The sequence below is a fragment of the Monodelphis domestica genome, chromosome 8 (assembly GCF_027887165.1).
Source record: "Monodelphis domestica isolate mMonDom1 chromosome 8, mMonDom1.pri, whole genome shotgun sequence".
In the NCBI taxonomy this organism is placed as follows: domain Eukaryota; kingdom Metazoa; phylum Chordata; class Mammalia; order Didelphimorphia; family Didelphidae; genus Monodelphis; species Monodelphis domestica.
In genome coordinates, this window is record NC_077234.1 from 6238391 (window position 1) to 6260960 (window position 22570).

At 36.9% G+C, this 22570-nt stretch overlaps 1 protein-coding gene across 3 annotated transcripts in view; it reads right to left on the bottom strand.

Annotated features, from left to right (window-relative positions):
• OSTN (osteocrin) overlaps positions 1-22570 on the bottom strand; it is a 98534-nt gene that overhangs the window by 21321 nt on the left and 54643 nt on the right. For 2 of the 3 annotated variants that reach the window (XM_016425343.2, XM_007502456.2), the window contains exon 2: positions 11622-11689. The gene's annotated coding sequence lies outside the window, so the exon portion shown is untranslated. Of the gene's footprint in view, positions 1-7612; positions 7696-11621; positions 11690-22570 lie in introns of those variants that run through there. The other variant, XM_016425342.2, reaches the window with a different exon arrangement.

Here is a 22570-nt window from a genome sequence, read left to right on the forward strand (position 1 = left end):
ATATGTCCTGGTTTGCAAATATTTCTTCAGTGTCTCCAGAGTTATATCCCTCACATAGGTTGACACAGAATGTCAAAGGTTATTTTGATTTTCCATAGCGTTAGGAAAAAAATACTCTTTATAAAACAAACAAACAAGCAAACAAAAATCATCTCAACAAATAAAGAAAGTGGAAAGGACAGAAAAGGGAATGCTGTAGTTACATAGTCAAAATTCTAGCCAAAAATTATGCAAGGTATTCCTATATAGAGAGAGCCATCCTGGGAAGCCTGATTCATTCCTGCGTTGTGATTTATCTTCATTGATTCTCCTCACCATGAAGAAATATGACAATGACGTATGTAGCTTTTCTCATGTTGGCCGCTTGTTTCATTTTCCATTTGCCAGCTCTCTCTGCAGTATGGCAGAGCAGGAGATTGTCAAAGGGGGGAGAAGACTGAATGGGAAGTCAAGGCTCGAATGCCACTCTTGACACATACAAACTTATTCCTGACATGTACAAGCTGTGTGACTACCAGCAAATCTCTTAACCTTTTATAGACTCAGCTTCCTCCCCTGTAAAATATGCATGACAATACATCTAGCACCACCTAACATGCTTGTGAGGCTCAGTAAAGGATGGACAGGAACACAATGCTAATTAGATGTGTCAGTTGGTCTTATATCCTTTTATTATATTAAAAAAGTAGCAGCGTTCGGATCCCTCTGAGATCCTTTCACAGGTGGCTTTTCATGTCTGCCATGCCCTCTTTGCTCCTTAACTCCCACCCTTCCCATGGAACTCAGTTGTTGCCCAGTACGCTGTGGACTTATTATCCTGATCTCCACCTTCATCATGTCGCTGTTGATGCCTACACCCGCACGGCAATGAAAAGTCACAGTGTCATACCTCAGCAACAACCACATCCTGATTACTTGGGGCTTTGGGTATAAAAAGAAACGGCCAATTTGAAAACATGTACTTCTTTGGTCTACTAACATGCCAGTTGCTTTTCATCTAAAAGGCTCAGGCACCTAAATATAGTCCTGGGAGACTAATACAAATAAACACCCTGGCACCTGCCCCACAAGACACATTTTGATGAACCTGTGAAACACGAGCCCTGCAAAATTAGCAACACAGGAAATGACAGGGAAAGACCAAGGAGGCTCTCCCAGTTTAGCCCTTTTCTAGTGTTTTGTCCACACTGGGCAAAAATAGCTCATGATTTATAAAACTACTCATGAGCAAGCACAGTGCCTGGCACATAGTTTCCCTATGGCAAATATTTGTTGATTGATGGGTTGATTGATTTTAAGATAGTACTACTGGATAGCTTTGGAGCCCAGGCAATGAATTATTTTTAGAAATACTTAGAAAAGTGGAATCTCTTAGTCACTTGTGAGTGACTGAAAAAAGAATCCCAGAATCTCTGGATTAGAAGGCAAGACACAATGGGATTAGTACAACCCAGACTTTGACAAGGATAATGTCTGCAATATTCAGATGTATAATTAGTAAATGATTCAACAGGTGGATCATCTAAAACTTATTTTGCGATTTCCACTGAAGGGCAATCTCTCCCCTCCCAAGAGATGCTCTCTCTCTCTCCCATTAGGATAGCTCCCATTTGGGGGAATGTTTAGAGATGTTGGCAAATATTTGCTTCGTGACTTTCACTCTGGTGTTCTCTTCATTTCTCTTTAGAGAGAAGAGGAATCCTGTGCTCGGTGCTGCCAACCAGTATGTCCTTGGCACCATGTATGTGGAGAGCCCTGCAACAATTCAACAATATAACATCTAAATAGATCTGAAAAAGGAAGACATTAAAGCTTTTATATGGTAGGAAACTTGTTTTATGAGGAAAAATGAAATCAACCAGATGTGCTGATGTCCCAGCTCAACCCCATTTTGGGCTCCCCTAAGATAGTCAAAGCACAAACGAACCCAAGTATTCAACACTCAACTGAAGGGCAGCTTAGCTATTGCCTACACTTCAGCCCTTTTCTTTCAGTTCCATAATCTAGGCACAAAACCTTGGAAGCTTAAAAAGGGAACTTCTGATGGCAACCTCCCTCGCAGGACAGAAGATGAATGGAATTGTTTCCATGGGAGTCAGAGGACTTAATTCACATGACTATTTTAAGCCATGTTTGCAGCATGCTTTCAGCCTCTCTGGGAGGGAAATACCATAAAACATAAAAATGCACAGGATTGGTTCAAATATAGGCTTCCTTCAAATATCGGCCACTCCCTTCAATGAGATACCTATGAAAGGAGATATATATAGAGATACGGATATATGCTAAAAAATAGCACCAATTAAAAGCCACATCCATTTATACAAACCAGATCTGGGAGAGAAAAATAGAGCCTTTATTCAGACTAACATGAGATTTTCCTTTCCCCTTACAGACTTTGCACTCCATCTGCAAAAGGGAATATGTTTGATTTCTCTATTTGGAGCAGACTGCCATTGATTCCTTCCTCTTCATCTCATCTCAGGACTCCAGGAGTAGTTTTCCTACTTCACTGCCCTGCTTCCAGTTTCTCTTTACAAAAGCACATGTGCCACCTGGTCATGAAAAGTATTTTCCTAAAGCACAAAGCTAACCATGTCAGTCCTTCCTCAAAAACCTTCAGTGAATCCCACTGTCTCTAAAAGGAAATTCACATTCTATGCTAGATCTTTAAAGCTCTAATCAATTCAGGGCTCACACTTCTGGACATTTTCCCTCATTACTGTGGATATTCCATACATGTCAAATTGAACTGCAAACTGTTATCTGCAGATGATATTTCATCCCTCGCTTCATGCCTCTCCAATGATCCTGTATGAGCTAATCACTTTCCTCTTCCTTATCTTGCCCTCATCAATGTCTTAGCTTCTGTCATGCAACAGCTGAGGCACCACTATGTATATATTGGAGTCATTTCTGATTCCCTGCACTAGTGACTAGTACCCTCCAACTTGCATTATTTTGTATTTAGTATTTAGTATTTGTATTTAGTCTGTATCTCCTGGCACATATACATATTTTCTCTACCAGTAAAATGGCAAGTACTTGAGAATAGACATTCTTCCATTTTATTCCCTCTTCTTCCATGGCTAAGCATTGTGTTCATAATGGACATGAAAAAAGATTTCTTGAATCAAATTAAAAAATACATATACCTACACATGCAATACATGCCAACACACATATATCACATATACATATATGTACCTATATATACACATACATGTAATACACATACATTATATACACACTATATATATATATGTTACTTGCCCATATTTTATCATATTTAAATTTTAATGGATTGTAAAAAGAATTCAAATCATAGGAGACTATTCTAAATAGGGGTCAGCTATGTGGTACAGTAAATAAAATGCCAGGCCTAGAGTCAGAAAGACTCCTCTTCACAATTTCAATTTCCAGTCTCAGACACTTACGAGTGACCCTGTGGGCAAGTCCCCTAATCTTGTTTGCCTCAGTTTCCTCATCTGTAAAATGAGCTGGAGAAGGAAAGGGCAAACCACTCCAGCATCTTTGCCAAGAAGACCCCAGATGAGGTCATGAAGAGTCAAACCCAACTGCAAAACAATTGAACAACAAGAATTCTAAATAGAGTGGAGAAATAGCTTATGACAGCCAATACTATGACAATCTCAAGATGGGGGATGTTAAGGCATTATGCTATTAAACAGTCTGAAGCTTCCCTCCCACTAAGACAGACTATAGCTCTTTCAAATGAGGATTTGGTGAATGAGAAGGATTTAATGTGATACTAATTAGCTTCTGATCATAATTCCAGCAACTCTGTAGAATTTGAAGGTATACTGCAAGCCTGAGCTCTGACAATGCTAGCAGCTTAAGGGAAACTTGTGAATGAAATAAAGCAAGTCCAACTATTGCTTTGATCTCCTCTTTTGGGGGTCTTTTTCAACTCCTTAACATACTCACATGACAAATCATTCTCAGTTACAATTATTTATGAGTAATAGTATACCAATCCTTGTTTTGGGCAAGCTTACTAAGATATGGAAAATTCTCAAGAATACTTTATATTTCATGCGATCGTTGATAAAATATCTTACACTATTCTACTAGGGAAGGGGAGACAATAATGCAATTCAACAGACTGAAAATAGATTAAATAGCAGAAATCAAAGAGCAGTGGCCAAAGTTTAATGCAAACTCACTTGGAAGTCTCTATGACAGTGCCTCAGGAATTTCACTGCATTCTTTTCTGTTTAATAATTTTGTCAAATGATTTGGACAAAGGGACAGGTGGCATACTTAGTAAATAGATAGATGGTCCAAAGCTGGGAGGGATGGAAAGCAGAAAACTGGAAGACAGAGTGAAGATCCAAAAGATCTTGACCAGCTTGCATATTGGGCTGGATCTGATGAGATGAATTGTAAAAGCAATAAATGTAAGTCTTCAAAGTGAGCTTAAAATCAATATCATTAAGAAAGGAAGGAGAAGATACAGACAGATAGCAGTTTTGGGGAAAAAAGATAGAGATGGGAAAACACACTATGAGTGAATAAGGAACATGAGATAGATGACCAAAAGAAATATGATCTTGGGCTCAGGGAAGAGCAGAAAAGCTTCCAGCAATAAGTAGGTGAGATTCATTCTGTATTCTGCCTTAGTCCTACCTTATCAAGAACATATATATATGTATATATATATATTATTTTTTTCAAATCTGGCTCCTACTCTTCCCTTCAGGAAGAATAATTGACATAGTCCCAAACTTGTCATGATATATTAAATGGGCTGAATGTTTACAGTGGGTCAACTTCACTCTCCATTTTATTTTTATTAGAGAGACATCCTCCCTTTGGATTTTTAAAGCTCATGTTCCATCTCTAATTAGTTCTGAATAAACTCCTCACTTGAGATTCGTACATGTCTAAGGGAAGGTTTCCTGTCCCAGTGGAAAATGTGTTGAGGCTGAAATGAATCTCTCATCTGCTCCCTTTGATTCTAAGCCACTGGAAAGAAAGGTTTTTAAAGGATATTTCCCCCCTTAACCAGTGAAGGAAAAATCAATAACCATATCTTTTGCCTGGAATGTCCACAGACCACAGAGCTAATTTTTAACACAAAACCACAACAAAACTGGGTTTTGGATACAGACACTATTGAGTTTCCCAGGCATGGAAAACCATGGGCCATGGAATTTTGCATGCCTACTTCATTCTTAAGAACTCTTATGTAGTGAATGAATGGATATCTAAAACCAAAATCTGTTCATTGAAGAAGCAAATAGAAGATTATCTCCAAATGCCTGAATGATTTTCTGTTTGTCTGTTCATTTGTCACTTGCAGATAATTATTACTGTTTTCTTGACCAAGATGATATGGTTTTGTGTTTTGGGGAAGAAAATAATCTCATGTAAATAAACCACCAAAATTGTCATGGTCATTGTTTGTATGTGAGAGCAAGCCAGCTGAGGACAGCTAACTGTTTTTAAACTCTTTGACTGGCCCCCCTCCTTCCTTCCCAGGAAGTTGATTTCATGCACAGAATCTTCCCACAAACCCTAATGGTGAAGTTATTGGATGTAACAAAATGGAGGGGTTAAGGCCTAAATGACCAATGCACTTGCCATCCCATTACTCCAGAATTCCAATGTATTTGTGATTTCATCCCAGTGAGTGGATATTCCCTACTTTCATTGAGACTGCAGTCTGTTCCTGCTTATCTATCCTAAACAAATTTTGTCCGTATCTTTCTGTATTTTCACACCAAGAGGACCATCCAATGTGCTTAGGGTTCTTCATTTCATACTTTTATCATCACAAAGAAAATAATAGTGTTTTGGGGTTATCTATCACTATTTTTTCATTCATACTAAATTCATAATTCATCTTTTAAATTGGGAGAGAACATGTCAATAAGCCCTGTGGTAAAATGAACAAGGACTCTGAGTACCTGGGTCCAAATACCATGTTTGATGCTTTCTATGTACCTGACCTTGAGCAGACCACTCCAGCTTCTTGACCTCAGTTTCATCATCTATAAAATAGGCAGGTTGGAAAAGATGACTTATAAGATCCTTTCCCTATCTAGGGCTATGAGCCAATAGTCACATCTATGATCTATTGATCTATGATCCCTGGTCGCAGTTCCTTCATTCATAAAATAAAAATGTTTAAATTAGTTTTCTTCTGAGAGTACATCCAGCTACATATCTCTGATCCTATGAACTCAAACACTATTGGGGATTTAACTACAATAGGCCACTTAAGGATACCAGATAATCTTGTAGGAGGATGGAAATGGGATCTGCCTGGTATTAAAGGCCAGAGTAAAAAATGTTATTCAACCTCACTGCCTACAATGTTGAATGAGAAATTATATTTGAAATCTAACCTCAATATCTGAACAAACTAAGAAAGGTTAGAATACTTTTTAAATTTGTAATCCTTACCTTCTATCTAGAATCAATTCTACGTATTGGTTCCAAGGCAGAAGAATGATAAAGGCTAGGCAAGGAGGATTAAGTGATGTGCCCAAAGTCACACTGCTATTAAGTGTCAGGCTAAATTTGAACCCAGGACCTCCCATTTTAGGGCCTATCTCTAAATCCACTGAGCCACCAAGCTTCCTTCTAGAATAATCTTAAGTGGCTTTTTTAGACGAGATAACAATAGAAATTGCTTTGGAAAATTGAACATCCTCATTGATTTAATGAAAAGTCCTGGGCCAATTCCTCTGACCAATATCTCATGTGTTCTGGCTAAGAGATTCTAAGGCAGCTCAACATTGAAAAGAATGCTATTTGAAGCCATGTGTCCTTTCTCAGTATGAGTCAGCAGCAGTGTTATTTTTGAGATTTGGGCTTCCTTATCTTGCTCTTTTTCAACTATGATTTGCCTTTACATTAAAGATGTTTCCCCTCCCACACCCAATCAAAATTACAAACACATAATTTCACCTTGGTAATATTGTTATTCTATTTATACTGCTATTTTTCTCATTTTCAGAAACCATATTTTCTAGATTACTTGGGAAATCATTTTTGTGAGCATATACCTATTTTGGTCTCTTTTTAATTTCTTCTTCATCACTTTCAATCAGCACCTAAGAAAAGGGATTTGACAGTAACCAACCTTTCAGATTTAAAGTGAATCACTAGAAAGCAGGTAATACCCAATCAGAAAGAACAAGGACTACAACAACCACCTCTATAGCCCAGGACATGCTTGACTGTGGCTTGGTCTTGGATCCAAGGTATTTGTTGGTTACCAGAAGTGCCAGGAGGTCCTCTTTTGAGGTCCATCTTAACTATAGTGGCATCTCATAGCATTTGGTTTCATGCTGGTTGCATTCCATGCTTACAGCATGCTCTGAAAAGGATTCTTTCCTGTTTGATGCTCAAGCTTATTAAGATAGAAAGAAGAAACTAGAAGGCCCAGGCTAGAGCAGCCAGTTTCCACATGGGCTTCTTGTTTGGTGAACTGGATATATCTTGATATAAGGGAAAATCTCATGGAACCTATTTATAGAAAGTATTCCTAAAGAAAAGACAAGATTCACAGTTGTGCCAATGATTAGGAACTTTCTGGATAATGTGCCATGGTGTAAAAGAACACACTCTTCTCCCCTACCTTGTTCTGTTGACCAAAGAGGAAAGTTCTTGATTGTGTGTGGATTGGGTTAAGCCAGGAAATCTAGTTTGTGTTCTAGAACTCTGAAAAATACATGGAGAAGACTAAGAAAACTAATGATGAAACAATACAGTACCTATAGCTCCACCTCCGCTTTCCAAAGCAATGGCATGACATTTGCTCATTAAGAATGGCTTCTTCCCATGTGGTTTAGTACAAAGAGCTGCCTTCATGTTGTGCCCCTGACATGGAACAGCCGTTCAATTACAGGCAAGGTAGGAGACTCCCAGCACTTCAAGGAACTCTAAGGCGTTACATGACAAACCGGTATAGTTGATCTGAACCCGTGGAGAGAGTTCATTGTTAAAAATTCCCTTCACTAATGAAATAACAGGCCCTGTGGCATGTATGCACACACACACACACACACACACACACACACACACACACGCACGCACACATGCTCGAAAGTTGAAAAGCTTCAAAGTGTCCAAAGACATTTGGACAAACCTGAATACTGCATTATGCTTTTCAAAACATTTTCATATTCAAGACTTCATGTGATCTCACAACAGGTCTGTGAGGAAGAAAGGCCAGAGCAAATACTAGTTCAATTTTTCTGATGAGGAAGGAGAGATACAGAGGAAACAAATGCTTTGTCTAAGGAAGTCAGTGGAAGATCCAAGGCTGCATGTATCTCGGTCCCCTAACTTGGGTTTGCCTAGCTCTGGTCTACTCTCAGTTCATACACATGGTGAGGAGTGATGAAGGAGGGTAGTTCAGGCAGTGGGAAGTCAAACGTTTTGGAATACCTACTTTTTCCGAATCACATTTCGATACAGATATTTCTATAGGTCTTAAGGTGAGTCCAATGCCAAACAGAATAACTGTAATTCTAGGAAATCCCAGTGGATAGCTTCTGTGGCTTGCCTCCTGCTCAGTTCTTCTCTGCTCTCTGCTCTGTGATGGGAATGGGCAGCATCACTTCTCAGACTTAGGCAAAGCCTCCCTGAGCAGGGTTGCCTCATCTCATTAAGCTTTCTTGTTGGGTTAAACTTTCCTTTGGTAGAAGGGAAGAAGGAAAATTCATAGTTTTGCTTTAAAAGCATTTTCTTGTGGGTGAAGTGGGTTGGGGAGGGAGCAAATTGCTTTAGTTACTGAATTAGGTTGCCACAGAATTTGGTCTACTCCTCTAGGTTCTGCTAGGCTGCCTGGCATATTCAGAGTGAGTCAACTGAGAAAGTGTGAAAGAAAACCCACACTTAATGGAGAGCAGGATGGATCCAGCTGCCACAGGATCATCTCCACCCAGAAAAATGGCTTGGCCAATCATGAAGAGTTAATTGTATATGAAGCAGAAGAGGTCAGAATAAATGATGGGGCTACAATCACCCTGGTATGCATTGTGGAAAGCAAACATTTGATTACATTACCATCCATTGCCAGCAAACTCTCAGATTTTCAGTCACTTCCGCTTTGGCTATGCCATTGTGCCAGCTGTTCAAAATATCTCTAATTACTTCAATGTGTTTTTTTTCAAATTTTAAAACAAAAGTTTTGTTTTCTTCTCTTAACTTCTGAAACTGTGAATCCCCAAGTGTTCAGGGGCGCCTAGTCCCAGATCTGGATCCATGGCAGATGGACAGAAGACAAACCCAGGCACAAAAAGATGAGACAGAAAAGGGTTTGCCCTAGAAGGATTAGGATGATGATAGGATGGCCTGAATTTCTCTCATCTATTGGAGATCTAAGGCAGTATAAGTTTTAACCCTCCTGTAGGATTTAGGTTAAATATTTCTGGGAAATTACCAGCCTCTGGGATATTTAGAAAACAACTTGAACCATGAGGCAAATGAGAAAAGTTCTCACATGTGTAACACTCTCCCTATGATGTCTATTAACACATAAAGCAAGATGCACACTTTTCTTGAGCCTATGCTCCTGCCCATCTCATGTACATTCTTACCAGACTTGTTTACTTCTGGACTGGGTCTGGACTTGTCATTGTGTTGGTGCAGAAAACTCATGAACTGAAAACTCCTTCCACTAATACCTATTGAAGAATTGTCTGAAATTAAAACCATAGGAAGTTACCAAGGCCATTGTGAGGTTACGTGGCTCACCCAGAGTCTACAGCAAATAGAGTTCCAAAGAAGACTTGAACCCAAGTCCTTTTAGCTCCAACCTAGTCCATTATTTGCTCTGTAACATTGCCTCTCTCACAATATTAATCAATTCTTTCCCATCATGAGTTGAATAGACCATCATGAGCCTTTAGTCACAATCCTCAGTACATATACATATACATATACATACACACATACGTATACATGTGCATATACTTATATGTATATATGCTTAAGGATGATTGGCTATTTGCCCACAGTCATAAAACAATTCATTGGCAGCAGAAGGACTAGGAGTGAGTGGAGCATTTCTCCTTACTCAGTCCCACGTCTCAGAATTTCTTAACAATTTTCATAAAAAAAACCCTTCAAAATCTACAGTGGGTCGCCTGCTAAACCTCTCTCTGTCCCAGGCACCACCATCCCTTCATGTATTCTTTAACTTCTCTACCAGATTTTGGGTAAAGAAAATGGCGAATACTCTGTAACTGAAAATATGTGTGACTCGAATTTGAAGTCTGTGCCCAGATAAACGTATACCTACCCATTTGCATCCTTGTATAGCAACAGTGTACATGAACACAAATGGGTATATTTGTACTTTATGTATGAGTAACATGCACACAGACACACTTGCCCATCTCTAGAAAGAAAGAGAGAAAGAGAAAAAACCAAATCAGCCTCCTACGGCACGCTATTATCTTTCCAGATGGGGTGGAAATGTCTGTGGCATGTCAAAAACGTCTATTAGAAGACCTCAAATGGAGTCAAGGGATTTGAGAAGGCTGAGATAAGAGGTGAGCTCAGGTGGCTGCCGCCAGTATACAGAGAGATGACTCAGTTGATCACCTGGACACAGAACTCTCATTCAGAAAGCCTAGAAGGATTCTGAGGAGCAGTTCTAAGGAAAAGATAATTGTGTTTTATAGACTGTCGAGTTCTCTGTCCCACCAGCTCTAAAGGCTGAAGAACACATCACCTGTTGAAAAACTATTTCTAAAGGGCTTGGGAGAGTTACTCATTCTGAGGACCACAAATGACAACAAACCGGGAATCAGAGTCATTCCATGTCTCAACAATAACGTTTCTAGTATTAGCCGTGATTTCAATGGACAGCATATCTAATAAGCATACACAAAAAACGACATTCAAAATTTGTATACTGCTAAAGGAAACCAAAACTGCAGTCTAAAGGGCTTGGAAAACTGAAGTGACTTATTAGCTTCAAAGAACAAACCTTAAAGCTGAGATTTTAAACTTAAAAAATATTTGTTATTAGTTTCAAATTTCATAATTCATTTATAAATTTTAAGATGTCAGATTTTATTTTTTAAAGATGATCATTATTGCATTTATTTAATTAAGCAGTATTCCTTATCTATGGATCTGGGAAACAAAACATTCAGGAAAAATCAATTTGTAACAAGTTTTTCAAACTAATAAGAGTTTATGTTTTCTTTTTATTTTCAAGAGTTACAAACATCAAACACACACTAAACATAGTTTTAAGACAACAGCAACAAGCACTTTGACCAACTAACTTAAACAGATTTTCATCTTTCTTTGGATAAGGTTGGGGGAAGCATTGAGATATTTTTGGAAATCTGTGAAAAGCAAAAATACATCCAACAAGTTTCTGCCTTAGATATATTATACAAACATTCTCTTAAATCTTAATTCACTCTGTGTCGTGTGTGTGTGTGTGTGTGTATGTGTGTGTGTGTATGTGTGTGTGTGTAGTGGAAATAGAGTTTTCATGGTCTGCTAGCTTTAAGATTATTTTAAATTTAGTAAAACTTACAAATAAATGAAACATTAAAGAATCAGTGAAAGCATATTAAAGTTTTTCTTAAATGATTTATCCATGTCCGTATTTTGCTTACCTTGTTCAAAATTCAAGAGATCCAAATCTTAGAGACGTTGCTATGCTCTTTCTCCCTAACTTTGCCCTGATGCTGAGCTTTTTTTCAGTTTTTATAGTTTCAGCCTTACACTCCTTACTCCAATCCCTGCCTTTGCTTTCTCTTACATCATTTCTACAGATTTTCCACTGATCCTTTAACTAAGCCTCTCTCTCTCTCTCTCTCTCTCTCTCTCTCTCTCTCTCTCTCTCTCTCTCTCTCTCTCTCTCTCTCTCTCTCTCTCTCTCTCTCTCTCTCTTTCTCTCTCTCTCTCTTTCTCTCTCTCTCTCCCCCCTCCCTCTTCCTCTCTCTCTCTCTCTCTCTCTCTCTGTCTCTCTCTGTCTGTCTCCTCTCTCTCTTTCTCTGTCATCTCTCTCTCTTACTCTGTCTCCTCTCTCTCTCTCTCTCTCTCTCTCTCTCTCTCTCTCTCTCTCTCTCTCTCTCTCTCTCTCTCTCTCTCTCTTGCCTCCCCCTTTTTTCTTTAACCTTTTTTCCTGTCTCTCTCCTCTCTCTGCCCCTAAACTGTTAACTCTCTTGCTTCGATCAAGGTGACTTGGTGAAATTAAAGCTTTGGATGTTGGTGAAGAAAGGAGTGTGACAGGAAAAGGATCAAGCATCAGGTTTAGCCTCAAACTCATCACCTCTTCTTGGGGTTTTCACCAAGCTCTGATTACTACAAATCACACTAGAGAAACTTAATACCTCATGACATGTTTAAACCATAAATTACTGGGGTTTGGGGAATTACAATTTGGGGATGAAACATATGCTTTGAGGCTCATAATCAGACTCTCCCCCCCATGGCTTTTTTATTATTTTTCTAGCTGATCTAAATTAAAAAGATCATCTCTGGAAATGGCGAGTGTTTTTGCCATCTGTTGTGGCCACTTTGCTGTGTCAGTGAAGTCTGTAGCTCCCCAGACATCCCATCGCTAAAATGGGAAGACTGACATTATCAAATCTATAAATACGGAACTGTAAAATCCAGGCTATAAATGCAGAGAGCCTAACTGATCCCTTATGGCCCTTGTTTTTTTGGGGGGAGGTGAGAGGATCATGGATTCAGAGCTGGAAGGAATCACAGAGACCATCTATGATGTTAGCTATGGAAAAGGTTAAGTGGTTTACTTAAAGACATCTAGGAACTAAGTCTCAGAGGAGAGGCAGAATTTGAACTTAAAGCTTTTAACTCTATAATGAGTACTTTGGCTGTTGGACAGTAGTTCCATCTGGTGACTTTTCAATTTCATATATTGAAGCAAAAGCACACCATATGATTTCTTCAGAGTAGGCAACTCCTATTGTAGAAATTCCGTCTACCCAGGCAGCCTAAAAAATGGTCTGTAATTTATAGTCTCAGAAAATTGTCTGGGAGCACCAATGACTTAAGGGATTTTCTGTCACATGACGAGTATGTGTCAGAAACAGGACTTGAATACAGAATAGCTATATATGTACCATGTCATCTGTCAATATAATGCACACATAAATGCACATACCCATGTCTGTACACATATATGCACAAGTATCTCCTATATGCACATGCATATGTATATACATGTATATATGCCTTTGATAGTTATATACATACATGTATGTGCATCTATAATGAAAAAAACATAACCTATCATTGTCCCCCAAAGCATAAATAACATGATAAATCATAAATACATTTCTAGACTATGTTGGTGGAAATATTTCTATCTGGAGAAATTTTTAGTAGGTTTCAGCCCCATACAGTTAGATAAATGGATAGAAGGACACAGGGTAGGCATATGTACATACATACATACACATACATATGTAATTATGATGATCTGACACTTTCTTTTGGGTAAACAGCTATAGCATGGAAGAGTGGAAAGCATGTGAGATTCAGAGTCAGAGAACCTGATTTCTACTCCAAGGTCTTCTTACCTCCTGTGAGTCTTTGGGGATTTACCTCACTCCCTGAGCTTGAATTACTCATCTGTAAAATGATGGCATTAGACTAAATGATGTCTAAAGTTTCTTCCAGCTTTAAATCTAGGGTTCTCTGATGCTGCTAGTCATAAAGACAACCTCAAAAATGCCATTGATATTAAAGGATCATATTTACATGTGCCTAAAGATGTATTTTCTGGAAGAGATAACAAAACCAGTTGACAAATTTCTACAGCTGAGCTGAGTAATGCTGTTTGATTTTTCATAAAATAACATTCAAAGTCCAACTCCCAAATATGGGAGCTATACCATTCCCCTTAATCCAAATAGCGAGAAGGAATCAAGAGCAAACTGGATTAGCTACACAGACAAATGCTTCATTTTCACGAAGGGTTTCCAGGGATAATATGTGCCTCAATGAGTCTGACATTTGAGTCATTGGCAGGAGTTATAAAGTCAAGATAAAAATATAACCAAATTGTCGACCCTCATTTAGACTTTGGTGTCACAAAACTATGCTATCTTGAGTTTACATGATGGAAAACTCTGAATATAGATTTAATTGACTTTTTGAAACTCTCTCAGCATTCAGAGCTCTCAGCTTCTCTTCAGCCTATCCTGGAAACTCCTCTTACAGGGTGTTGAAAAGGATATCTGGGGCTGTGCTATCTCAGTTCTTTTAAATGGGGCATTCAGAGTCCATCCTATTTGTAGATTGTTGTTGACCCATTGAAAAATGGTCATGTCGCCATGAAAATGAACAGCATCTATTCCATTTGACAAGTCACCAACTTAAGAAATGGAAGGCTTCATGAAAGTCATCTGGTCTCACCCTCTCACTTTACAGAGAAGTTCCAAGAGGGTGACTAGTTCTAGGTCTCCTGAATAATAAGGGTTAAAGCCAGGATTCACTCACAGATCACTTGAATCTAGCCCCATCCTACTTTACCACTGCCCTTTGCCATGTAAGATCTCTTGAAAAGATTTCTTATTCTGTCATGTATTCATATATTTTAACTTCCTGAAATAGTTTTGGTCCATTAATAAAAGCAATGAGAAGAACAAATGAGACGTTATGTTGGCGAGGAGACAAAGCTGAACATGAAGGGATTTTAAAATTTAAAACAAACACTTATTGGATGTCTTAGAATTGCTATTCTGTATCATATCCAAGGCAGAAGAGTGGTAAGAGCTAGATAATTGGGTCACATAGCTAGGAAAATTCAGAAACCAGAACTGACCAGAGGAGCTCCCATCTTTAGCCCTGGCACTCTATCCACTGAGCTGCATAGTTGCCCTAGATATACTATTTCTTCAATAGAAGTTCCTTGAGATCAGGAACAACTTAATTTTGCCTTTATATCATAAGTGCCCTGCATTAAGTATTTTTTTGATTGATTAGAAGATATTTACTGTGTATGATTTTACACTGGGAAATACTTGGGAACTTTGACTGCAACTGCATAATGTACAGTGACATAGTTTCTTCTTCCAAGTTTACTACAATAAAAAAAGTACAAATAGAACCAATAACAGTATAATTAACTCTTGCTGCTTGGATTTCATTGGTCCCCTTGAAAATATCTTGTCTACTTTGTTATATATCACTATATAGGGAGAAAACTGTGCTCAAGAGAATGTGGGGACAGAGGAAGCCATTAGAGGCTGTGCAAGAATGTCTACAACTAGGTCTGGAAAGAACCTTGAGTGTGGAGAGAAAAAGGAAAAAAAAAGTCAGTCAGGACTGACCTGAAAATGATCCTAATGCACTGTCATGAGCTGGAGACATCTTTCAAAAGGTTCATTGTACAGTATATTGCAAACTCAGGAAGACCCCTTACAATTCCATAAGAGTTGTCATGATGATTATCTGGTGCCTTTTCTTGATTCTTTCACTTTTTGAAGTGAGGTAGCCTGCTATTATTCTGGAAGGGAATTATAAGAGATCGACTCTGATTCTTACTAATAGAATAATATTAGATAAATTACTTAACATTCATGAGCCTCAATTATCTTATCTAAGAAATGGGCAGGACAATACAATCTCACAAGTCTTTAGTGGACAGCTACAAGGAATAAGGATTTACCCTAGAGAGTAAAATGTTGAGAACTTATAGAGAAGTAGATATAGGACTTCCATCAGAGAAAGCTTCTTTCCAATGAAAGCTTTAATAGAGGAGTCATGGACTGTCTTGGGAAATATTATCACCTTTGTTTCTGGAAGAGTTCCAGAAAAGATTCAAAGAGAACTTGTCATTTGTGTATATTGCGGGGGTGATTGTTGTGCAGGTAGGATTGATGTGATTCAAGGGTGGGCTAGAGTCAGGTTTAAACTACTCTGGAGAGTCAAATGCTAAATTAGCACTGTGAGTATTATAACTTAGAAATTGGCAAATAGTACAAATCAAGGATGGATTTATTATTTTGATGATTTCTTGACTTAAGAAAATGAAGGAGAAAATATTAATCATTCAAGTTAAGCTTAAAAGTGTGTTTTGTGGAGTAGAGCCAAGATGGCAGAGTAAAAGCAAGTATTTCCCTGAACTCTCAAAAATTTTCCAACAAACAACTTAAAAATAATGCCTTAAATGAATTGAGGAGTGGCAGAACCAATCAAAGGATAGGGTGAAACAATTTTCTAGACCAACATGAAAGGTCAGTAGGAAAAGGTCTGCTTTATTGAGTTAAGAATGGAGCACAGTCCAATCTAGTTAACTTCTCATCAAGGTATAAAAAATCTTTGGCCATGACTGAATTGGTAGTAAAAGCTTCTGGAGCTCTCCGACAGTAAAGGGGTCAGACAATTGGTTTATAGGGGATTATAGGGGATTCTTTGTTGGTACTGAAGGCAGGACTGTTGCATTTTCCATATGAAATTCAAGACTGCATTTCCAGGATAAGGAGGGGAAACATTAGCATACTAGAGCATACAACTAAAGAGGTACTAGGGATGTTGTCAAAATTCCAAGGTGAAGAAAAATGCTTTTGGTTACTCAAAAAACAAGAGCACAGGCCAGTAAAAGAGTGACTACATCTCTCTTTATCACCTTGGAAGAACTGCAGAACTTACCCTGAAAGACACAGCATATAAAATCTGAAGTGTGGGCAAGTGCCTTGCCTCAACTTCCACTCTAGGAGCAAAGTTCAATTTAACATAAAGTTAAAAGTGAAAAAATAGCAAAGAAAATGAACAAACAACAACAGAAAAGAACTTGATAATAGCAAGGTACTGTACTGATAGGGAAATTCAAAACACAAACTCAGAAGAAAATAACAAAGTTAAAATAGCTAGATCCAGAACCTCAAAGAAAAATGTGAATTGGTCTCAGGCTCAAAAGTAATTACTAAAAGAGCTCAATTTTTCTTAATCAAATAAGAGAGAGGAAAAATTGAGAAAATAATTATGAAAAATGAGTCAACAGTTTGGTAAAGGAGGCACAAAAATACTCAAGAAAATAACATCTTAAAAGACAGAATAGGCCAAATATTTTTAAAAGGCACAAAATCCACAAAATTGGTCAAATAGAAAAAGTTATAAAAGCTCACTAAAGGAAGTAATTATCTAATATTATAAGTGGGCAAGTGGAAGCTAATGACTCCATGAGACATCTGGAAATAATAGAATCAAATCAAAAGAATGGGAAAAAAGAAGAAAACATGAAATATTTTATTGAAAAAAAACTCATCTGGAAAATTGATAAAAAGAGGTAATTTAATCAATATTAGACTCCCTGAATGTCATAATTTTTTTAAATAGCCTAGACATCATATTTCAAGAAATTATCTAGGAAAACTGCCCAGATATCCTTTAACCATAAGGTAAAACAGAAAATAAAAGAGTCCACCAATCACATCCTGACAGATATCACAAAATGAAAACTCTCAGAAATATTATAATCAAATTTCAGAGCTCCATTATCAAAGAGGAAACCACCAAGCAGCCAAAAAGAAATAATTCAAATATTATATTCATGATAAATATAACACAAGATTTAGCAGCTTCCACATTAAATTATTAGTGCTTGGAATATGACATTCTGGGAGGCAAAGAAGTTAGAATTACAACCTTGAATCACCTACCCAGCAAAACTTATTATAATCCTATAGAGGGGAAAATAATATTTAATTAAATTGAGGACTTTTGAACATTCTTGAAGAAAAGATCAGAGATAAGTACCAAATTTAACTTTTGATTCCATGACTCAAGAGAAGCATAAAAATGTAAATAGGAAATAAGTGATTCTACAAAGTTAAATTATTTATCTTTCTACATGGAAGATGCTACCTGTAACGCCTAAGCAGTATATCATTCTTGAGGATGATTTGGAACTATACCCAAAGGGCTGTAAAACCATGCATACCAAGGGCAGTTAGGGTAGCACAGTTGATGAGGTATCAGATTTGGAGTCAAAAGGATGTGGGTTGAAATATGTTCCCAGACACTTCATAGCTATGCAATTCTGAGCATGACATTTAACTCCAAGTACCTACCCCTTGATGCTTTTCATTTTTAGAAATGATGTTAAAACCAATGAAAGGATTTTAAAAATTAAATAAAGGTACACATCACATTTGAACCAGCAATATTACTACTATTAGGTCTGTATTAAAAAGAGATATTTTAAAGGAAAAGAGCCTATAAGACATATAATAATATTGATAGCAGTTCTTTTATAGTAACAAAAAAAATTGGAAATTGAGAGAATGTCCATAAATTGGTGAATGGTGGAACAAGTTCTGATATGTTATTGTGATAGAATACTATTATTGTATTATAGGAAATGATGGGCAATATGCTTTAAAAATTGGGAAGACTTACATGAACTGATATGGAGTAAAATGAGCAATATGAGGACATTATAAACAGCAACAACAATATTATATGATGATCAACTGTGAATGACTTAACTATTACCCGAAATACAATGACCTAGGATATTTTTGAAGGTCTTCAGAAGAAAAATGCTCTCTACATCTAGAGAACTGATAGAGTATGAAATGCAGATTGAAAAAATATTTTATTTTATTTTTCACTTTCTTTTTTTGTCTGTTGTCTTTCACATGACTAATATGGAAATATGCTTTATATGACTGTACATGTATAACCTATACCAAATTGCTTGCCTTCTCAGTGAAGGGAAAGAGAAAATCAATTGGGAACTCATTTTTTTAAAAAAATTATTGTTAAGAATTTTTTTAATCAAAATGAAAAGAATAAATATTTAAAAATTTGAGATTGAAAAAAGTGTGTTCTGCATGCATCTTTTGGAGAGCTGCTTGTTAAACATTTACCAGAAAATTCTTGGGCAGATGTCTTTAAAGTACCTGATCCTGAAATCCTGTGATTCTTTTGGCAACTGCCCCACAAGATTTTTGTAATGAAAATGTTCTTTAAAGCATGAAATGACTTGTAAATATGGTCTGTTGTTGTTGTCATCATCGTCATCATTGTTGTTGCTGTGGTGGTTGTGGTTATCTTCCTCAGAATGGAGGATCCCAAAATACATTTCTCTTCATTTCCTTTTGTTCTGGAGAACTTCCTTAAATGGGCTCCCAGACTGAATGTTCATTCACTCTCATTTATTCCCTCAAACAAACATTGAGAAGCTACTAGGTGCATATTTGCAAAGAATATAATAGAAATTAGTCCAATATGTGTGAAGATTGTCCAACATTAACCTAAGGGTGGATTGTGAATGAAACATTTTCTAGATCAAAGAAGAGGCGATGTTCCAGTGGGAGATTCAGGGTCAAATTATCTCTCTGATCCTTAGCTGCTGTAAGGAATGTTATTACAACTCTCTGGGATTCAGGGAGATTCTCTAAGACTTCCTGACCAAGCTACTAAGAGTTGTAGTCTGCTTTGGTGAAAGAAGTTCCTACATATGGAGTCCCTTACATTAAAAACTAGACAACTCAGAGTCTTCATACATTTGCATAAATTATACTAAGGTAAAACTAGTATATGAACTTGAAAATTATATTTAAAATCTTTGTATTATAAATACTTTGTTATTTTAATTAAAATTTTTGTGAAAATTGAAGAAGTTTTCATTCAATCTCTAGTACACTGATTTGCTTATTTATACTGAGTCAATATGTATTAAATTGGCTGGTGTCTGAAAATGGTATTCAGATTTGTGAACTCTAGCTAAAACCACAGAAAGGAGAGGCTCTTAGCCTGGAAGAAGGCTCAAAGGAATGCATGTCATCTTGCAAATCTAACAAAGATCTTTAAGTTTAAAAAGAAAGGACAGAAGACTAGAGAAGATGATCTTTATGTATCCCCTGAGAAGTTACCCTAGAGACAAGCTCTAATGTAAGAAGAAGAAAAATAGATGACAACATCCAGAAACTTAGTTGGGAAATTTGGGAAATATTGCAAGTCTGGCCCAGTGTTACTATATGATAGCTATGTGAGACTTCAGTTGTTCAGACACCTTTTGGATTTTTTTTCTTTCCCTTGGCAACTTTTAACACAGTGGATGGATTGCTGGACTAGGTGTGAGGAAGTTCTGAGTTCACATCTTATGTCACACTGGCTGGACAAGTCACTTAACCTCTGTTTTACTTTCTTCAACTGTAAAACAAGGGAAATAGAACATAGTTTCCAGGATTTTTCTATAGAATCAAATGAGATAATATTTATAAAACACTTAGCACAGCTGGCACATAGTAGGTGCTATATAAATGTTTATTAGTTTTCTGCTTCAAAAGGAGAATAAAAACTTCCTGATTGATTATATTTGTCAGAGGAACTAACAAAGGGGCAGTTCTCTATTAGTTATTAGTTTCCTCAACAAAATACAACTGGTGGGGATGGAATCTTTGGGAGACTAATGGTCCCTCCCTATTGATGCTTGCAATACAGGTGGAAGACAGATTTAATATAAACCATGGCTATCTTTTCTTAGAGCAGCTTTCAGAGGGCTCAGATGAAGCATAAATAAGATCCTAAAGGTAACAATTCCTTAGAGAATAAGCTTAGGAAGGACAGGAAAATTTTCTGGAATGTAACTCTGAAGACCCAAAGGAAAAGAGTTCTGATAAGGAGGGCAAATGGGAGCTGTCTGGAAGGAACCAATGCAAATGCACAGCAACCAGAGCAACAAAATTTGAGTTTTAAACTACATTAAAGGTGGAAAAGTCTGGATGATAGAAAAATGGTAGCTAACAGAGGATAAATATTAGCATAGGATATGATACTATTTGAAAAAATATGGAAAAATGTATAATTTAGAGAGTGCTTTAAGATTTGTGAAGAATTTTAAATATGCTATCTCAGTCCTAACAAGAATACTGGGAGATATGTGCGAATTTTATCCCCATTTTATAGATAAGGTCATTGAACTGGACATAACTTAAGAGACTTGCCTTAAATCAGTTAGCAAGCACCTGAGGCAGAATTCAAACTCAGATCATCCTGATTGCACCCCATTGTTGCCACCTGACTGTCTTTGAGGAAATAGTTCTAAAACTCAAGGGTCACATTAGTAAGGAAAATGAAAGAAAATAACATGTGTGTGTTTCTCTGTATTGGCTAAATGCAAGAGGGTCAAAACTAAATGTGTAAAATTCAGTTAATATGAAATATATACAAAGAGACAAAGAGTTCTTAAACTATACTTAATGAGTTCAACTCACTTGGGCCGAATAAGCTACTTGCTTTTATACTGAACAAAAGTATCATTGTCTATCAAAGCTGAGATATCATGTAATTGCTGAGATACTATTGAAAGACTGTGAAGAAAATGAGAGATAACATAAGACTGGAGAAGTATAAATGTTCTGATTTTCTGACAAGGGAAGAGAATGGAAATTGGAAATCACAGATCAGTGAGAATGACTTAAATTCCTGAGGAAATTTAAGAATGCAATATTAAAAAGATGGTTAGTAATTATTCAAAAAAGAAGACTATCAGTAAAAAGGCCAATATGTCATTCAATGTAAATCGAGATAAAGTTAAAATAAATTACATGACTTAGACACTAGTGGTGAGACAATAAGCAAATTAGGAGAGCACAGAAAATTATCTGGCAGGTATATGGATAAAAGAGTTTATGACTAGACAAAAGATAGAGATAATTACAGGTGTAAAAAAGATAATTTGATTCTATGAAAGTAAAAAGTTTTTCCAGAAATAAAACCAATGTAGCCAAGATTATCCTTCTTTCTTTCTTTGTTTCTTTGTTTCTTTGTTTCTTTGTTTCTTTGTTTCTTTGTTTCTTTGTTTCTTTGTTTCTTTGTTTCTTTCTTTTTTTCTTTCTTTCTTTCTTTCTTTCTTTCTCTCTTTCTCTCTTTCTCTCTTTCTCTCTTTCTCTCTTTCTCTCTTTGTCTTTTCTCTCTTTCTCCCTTTCTCCCTTTCTCTCTTTCTCTCTCTCTTTCTTTCTCTCTCTCTTTCTTTCTCTCTCTCTCTCTCTCTTTCTTTCTTTCTTTCTTTCTTTCTTTCTTTCTTTCTTTCTTTCTTTCTTTCTTTCTTTCTCTCTTTCTCTCTTTCTCTCTTTCTCTCTTTGTCTCTTTGTCTCTTTCTCTCTTTCTCTCTTTCTCCCTTTCTCCCTTTCTCTCTCTCTTTCTTTCTCTCTCTCTTTCTTTCTCTCTCTCTCTCTCTCTTTCTTTCTTTCTTTCTTTCTTTCTTTCTTTCTTTCTTTCTTTCTTTCTTTCTTTCTTTCTTTCTTTCTTTCTTTCTTTCTTTCTTTCTTTCTTTCTTTCTTTCTTTCTTTCTTTCTTTCTTTCTTTCTTTCTTTCCTTCCTTCCTTCCTTCCTTCCTTCCTTCCTTCCTTCCTTCCTTCCTTCCTTCCTTCCTTCCTTCCTTTCTCTTCCATCTCCACATCAAACTTGGGAGAAATATTTCTATTGTTTTACAGTATTACACTTGGTTTTCTGTGACTGCATTTGTGTTTTATATTTATTACAATAAAGGGTTGATGGGAGGAGAGGAAACACTGAGAATTCTCATAGTTGTTTGAAAAACATAATACTGGGGAGTATTTTTTATTTCATAAAGATA